We start from the raw sequence: 6,049 nt of genomic DNA, 5'->3' as shown, positions 1-6,049 counted from the left end.
AAAGGCTGATCTATAGTGAGGAGTCCTCTAGTCTGTTTAACCTGCTACTAACTAAAGGCTGATCTATAGTTAGTCCTCTAGTCTGTTTAACCTGACTAACTAAAAGGCTGATCTATAGTGAGGAGTCCCTAGTCTGTTTAAACCTGCTACTAACTAAAGGCTGATCTATAGTGAGGAGTCCTCTAGTCTGTTTAACCTGCTACTAACTAAAGGCTGATCTATAGTGAGGGTCCTCTAGTCTGTTTAACCTGCTACTAACTAAAGGCTGATCTATAGTGAGGAGTCCATTAGTCTGTTTATAACCTGCTACTAACTAAAGGCTGATCTATAGTTTTAGTCCTCTAGTCTGTTTAACCTGCTACTACTAAAGGCTGATCTATAGTGAGGAGTCCTCTAGTCTGTTTAACCTGCTACTAACTAAAGGCTGATCTACAGTGAGGAGTCCTCTAGTCTGTTTAACACCTGCTACTAACTAAAGGCTGATCTATAGTTAGTCCTCTAGTCTGTTTAAACCTGCTACTAACTAAAGGCTGATCTATAGTGAGGAGTCCTCTAGTCTGTTTTTAACCTGCTACTAACTAAGGCTGATCTATAGTGAGGAGTCCTCTAGTCTGTTTAACCTGCTACTAACTAAAGGCTAATCTATAGTTAGTCCTCTAGTCTGTTTAACCTGCTACTAAATAAAGGCTGATCTATAGTGAGGAGTCCTCTAGTCTGTTTAACCTGCTACTAACTAAAGGCTGATCTATAGTTAGTCCTCTAGTCTGTTTAACCTGCTACTAACTAAAGGCTGATCTATAGTGAGGAGTCCTCTAGTCTGTTTAACCTGCTACTAACTAAAGGCTGATCTATAGTGAGGAGCCCTCTAGTCTGTTTAACCTGCAACTAACTAAAGGCTGATCTATAGTTAGTCCTCTAGTCTGTTTAACCTGCTACTAACTAAAGGCTGATCTATAGTGAGGAGTCCTCTAGTCTGTTTAACCTCCTGCTACTAACTAAAGGCTGATCTATAGTTAGTCCTCTAGTCTGTTTAACCCTGCTACTAACTAAAGGCTGATCTATAGTGAGGAGTCCTCTAGTCTGTTTAAACCGCTACTAACTAAAGGCTGATCTATAGTGAGGAGTCCTCTAGTCTGTTTAAACCTGCTACTAACTAAAGGCTGATCTATAGTTAGTCCTCTAGTCTGTTTAACCTGCTACTAACTAAAGGCTGATCTATAGCTAGTCCTCTAGTCTGTTTAATAAACCTGCTACTAACATAAAGGCTGATCTATAGTGTAGGAGTCCTCTAGTCTGTTTAACCTGCAACTAACTAAGGCTGATCTATAGTGAGGAGTCCTCTAGTCTGTTTTAACCTGCTACTACTAAGGCTGATCTATAGTGAGGAGTCCTCTAGTCTGTTTAACCTCTACTAACTAAAGGCTGATCTATAGTGAGGAGTCCTCTAGTCTGTTTAATACCTGCTACTAACTAAAGGCTGATCTATAGTGAGGTCCTCTAGTCTGTTTAACCTGCTACTAACTAAAGGCTGATCTATAGTGAGGATCCTCTAGTCTGTTTAACCTGCTACTAAACTAAAGGCTGATCTATAGTGAGGAGTCCTCTATCTGTTTTAACCTGCTACTAACTAAAGGCTGATCTATAGTTAGTCCTCTATCTGTTTAACCTGCTACTAACTAAAGGCTGATCTATAGTGAGGAGTCCTCTAGTCTGTTTAACCTGCTACTACTAAAGGCTGATCTATAGTGAAGAGTCCTCTAGTCGTTTAAAAAACCTGCTACTAACAAAGGCTGATCTATAGTGAGGAGTCCTCTATCTGTTTAAAACCTGCTACTAACTAAAGGCTGATCTATAGTGAGGAGTCTAGTCTGTTTAACCTGCTACTAACTAAAGGCTGATCTATAGTGAGGAGTCCTCTAGTCTGTTTAACCTGCTACTAACTAAAGGCTGATCTATAGTGAGGAGTCCTCTAGTCTGTTTAACCTGCTACTAACTAAAGGCTGATCTATAGTTAGTCCTCTAGTCTGTTTAACATGCTACTAACTAAAGGCTGATCTATAGTTATCCTCTAGTCTGTTAACCTGCTACTAACTAAAGGCTGATCTATAGTGGGAGTCCTCTAGTCTGTTTAACCTGCTACTAACTAAAGGCTGATCTATAGTGAGGAGTCCTCTAGTCTGTTTAACCTGCTACTACTAAAGGCTGATCTATAGTGAGGAGTCCTCTAGTCTGTTTAACCTGCTACTAACTAAAGGCTGATCTATAGTGAGGAGTCCTCTAGTCTGTTTAACCTGCTACTAACTAAAGGCTGATCTGTTAGTCCTCTGTCTGTTTAACCTGCTACAAACTAAAGGCTGATCTATAGTGAGGAGTCCTCTAGTCCTGTTTAACATGCTACTAACTAAAGGCTGATCTATAGTGAGGAGTCCTCTAGTCTGTTTAACCTGCTACACTACTAAAGGCTGATCTCTAGTGAGGAGTCCCTCAGTCTGTTTAACCTGCTACTAACTAAAGGCTGATCTATAGTGAGTCCTCTAGTCTGTTTAACCTGCTACTAACTAAGGCTGATCTATAGGAGTCCTCTAGTCTGTTTAACCTGCTACTAACTAAAGGCTGATCTTAGTATAGTCCTCTAGTCTGTTTAACCTGCTACTAACTAAAGGCTGATCTATAGTGTTAGTCCTCTAGTCTGTTTTAAACCTGCTACTAACTAAAGGCTGATCTATAGTGTCCTCTAGTCTGTTAACCTGCTACTACTGTCTATTTTTTTTTTGACTACTAAAGGCTGATCTATATGAGGAGTCCTCTAGTCGTTTAACCCTGCTACTAACTAAAGGCTGATCTATAGTGAGGAGTCCTCTAGTCTGTTTAACCTGCTCTAACTAAAGGCTGATCTATAGTGAGGAGTCCTCTAGTCTGTTTAACCTGCTACTAACTAAAGGCTGATCTATAGTGAAGAGTCCTCTAGTCTGTTTAACCTGCTACTAACTAAAGGCTGATCTATAGTGAGTCCTCTATCTGTTTAACCTGCTACTAACTAAAGGCTGATCTATAGTTAGTCCTCTAGTCTGTTTAACCTGCTACTAACTAAAGGCTGATCTATAGTGAGGAGTCCTCTAGTCTGTTTAACCTGCTACTAACTAAAGGCTGATCTATAGTGAGGAGTCCTCTAGTCTGTTTAACCTGCTACTAACTAAAGGCTGATCTATAGTTAGTCCTCTAGTCTGTTTAACCTGCTACTAACTAAAGGCTGATCTATAGTGAGTCCTCTAGTCTGTTTAACCTGCTACTAACTAAAGGCTGATCTATAGTGAGGAGTCCTCTAGTCTGTTTAACCTGCTACTACTAAAGGCTGATCTATAGTGAGGAGTCCTCTAGTCTGTTTAACCTGCTACTAACTAAAGGCTGATCTATAGTGAGGAGTCCTCTAGTCTGTTTAACCTGCTACTAACTAAAGGCTGATCTATAGTGAGTCCTCTAGTCTGTTTAACCTGCTACTAACTAAAGGCTGATCTATAGTTAGTCCTCTAGTCTGTTTAACCTGCTACTAACTAAAGGCTGATCTATAGTGAGGAGTCCTCTAGTCTGTTTAACCTGCTACTAACTAAAGGCTGATCTATAGTGAGGAGTCCTCTAGTCTGTTTAACCTGCTACTAACTAAAGGCTGATCTATAGTGAGGAGTCCTCTAGTCTGTTTAACCTGCTACTAACTAAAGGCTGATCTATAGTGAGGAGTCCTCTAGTCTGTTTAACCTGCTACTAACTAAAGGCTGATCTATAGTGAGGAGTCCTCTAGTCTGTTTAACCTGCTACTAACTAAAGGCTGATCTATAGTTAGGAGTCCTCTAGTCTGTTAACTGCTACCTGACTTAAAGGCTGATCTATAGTGAGGAGTCCTCTAGTCTGTTTAACCTGCTACTACTAAAGGCTGATCTATAGTTAGTCCTCTAGTCTGTTTAACCTGCTACTAACTAAAGGCTGATCTATGTTAGTCCCTAGTCTGTTTAACCTGTACTAACTAAAGGCTGATCTATAGTTAGTCCTCTATTCTTTAACCTGCTACTAACTAAAGGCTGATCTTAGTTAGTCCTCTAGTCTGTTTAACCTGCACTATACTAAAGGCTGATCTATAGTGTAGTCCCTAGTCTGTTTAACCTGCTACTAACTAAAGGCTGATCTATAGTGAGTCCTCTAGTCTGTTTAACCTGCTACTAACTAAGCTGATCTATAGTGAGAGTCCTCTAGTCTGTTTAAACCTGCTACTAACTAAGGCTGATCTATAGTGAGTCCTCCTAGTCTGTTTAACCTGCTACTAACTAAAGGCTGATCTATAGTTAGTCCTCTAGTCTGTTTAACCTGCTAAACTACTAAAGGCTGATCTATAGTGAGGAGTCCTCTAGTCTTTTTACCTACTAACTAAAGGCTGATCTATAGTGAGGAGTCCTCTAGTCTGTTTAACCGCTACTAACTAAAGGCTGATCTATAGTGAGGAGTCCTCTAGTCTGTTTAACCTGCTACTAACTAATGCTGATCTAGGGAGGAGTCCTCTAGTCTGTTTAACCTGCTGCTAACTAAGGCTGATCTATAGTTAGTCCTCTAGTCTGTTAACCTGCTACTAACTAAGGCTGATCTATCTGAGGAGTCCTCTAGTCTGTTTAACCTGCTACTAACTAAAGGCTGATCTATAGTTAGTCCTCTAGTCTGTTTAACCTGCTACTAACTAAAGGCTGATCTATAGTGAGGAGTCCTTTAGTCTGTTTAAACCTGCTACTAACTAAAGGCTGATCTATAGTGAGTCCTCTAGTCTGTTAACCTGCTACTAACTAAAGGCTGATCTATAGTTAGTCCTCTAGTCTGTTTAACCTCTACTAACTAAAGGCTGATCTATAGTTAGCCCTAGTCTGTTTAACCTGCTACTAACTAAAGGCTGATCTATGTTAGTCCTCTAGTCTGTTTAAACCTGCTACTACTAAAGGCTGATCTATAGTTAGTCCTAGTCTGTTTAACCTGCTATAACTAAAGGCTGATCTATAGTGAGGAGTCCTCTAGTCTGTTTAACCTGCTACTAACTAAAGGCTGATCTATAGTGAGGAGTCCTCTAGTCTGTTTACCCTGCTACTAACAAAGGCTGATCTATAGTGTCCTCTAGTCTGTTACCTACTAACTAAGGCTGATCTAGTGAGGATCCTCTAGTCTGTTTAACCTGCTACTACTAAAGGCTGATCTATAGTGAGTCCTCTGATGCCCAGTCAACATTTGTTCACGTTGTGTTATCAGGTTATCAGTTGTTGTTGTGTGTGTGTGACGTGTTTGTGTGTGGTGTGTGTGTGTGTGTGTGTGTGTGTGTGTGTGTGTGTGGTGTGTGTGTGTGTGTGTGTGTGTGTATCGTGTGTGTAGTCTACCCCTGTACAGGTATTGACGGTAACCAGTCAGACGTCGAAAGAGGGTCTCCTCTCCTTCATCGCCGTTCATCAACTGGAGCTGGTTACTGAGTACAACGGACAGGTAAACACTCACATAAAATACACACCACACACACCACACACACACACACACACACACCACACACACACACACCACACACACAATACACACACACACACACACGATACACACACACACACCACCACCACACACACAGAGACACAACCCACACACACACACACACGATACACACCACACACACACACACACACCACACACACACCACACACGCCCCCAGACGCATTTGTAACAGATGGAGATTTGTAAAGTCTTCCTCAGCATTTAATGTCTCCACTAACTAGCTAGCTTTAAAATGTGTCCACTAGCTAGCTAGCTTTAAATGTCTCCGCTAGCTAGCTTTAAAATGTCTCAACTAGCTAGCTTTAAAATGTCTCCACTAATTAGCTTTAAAATGTCTCCACTAGCTAGCTAGCTTTAAACGTCTCCACTAGCTAGCTTTAAAATGTCTCCACTAGCTAGCTTTACAATGTCTCAACTAGCTCGCTTTAAAATATCTCCTAGCTAGCTTTAAAATGTCTCCACTAACTACTAGCTTTTAAAATGT

Source organism: Salmo trutta, unplaced genomic scaffold (genome assembly GCF_901001165.1).
Source record: "Salmo trutta unplaced genomic scaffold, fSalTru1.1, whole genome shotgun sequence".
In the NCBI taxonomy this organism is placed as follows: domain Eukaryota; kingdom Metazoa; phylum Chordata; class Actinopteri; order Salmoniformes; family Salmonidae; genus Salmo; species Salmo trutta.
Note: the sequence above shows the minus strand (reverse complement) of the source record.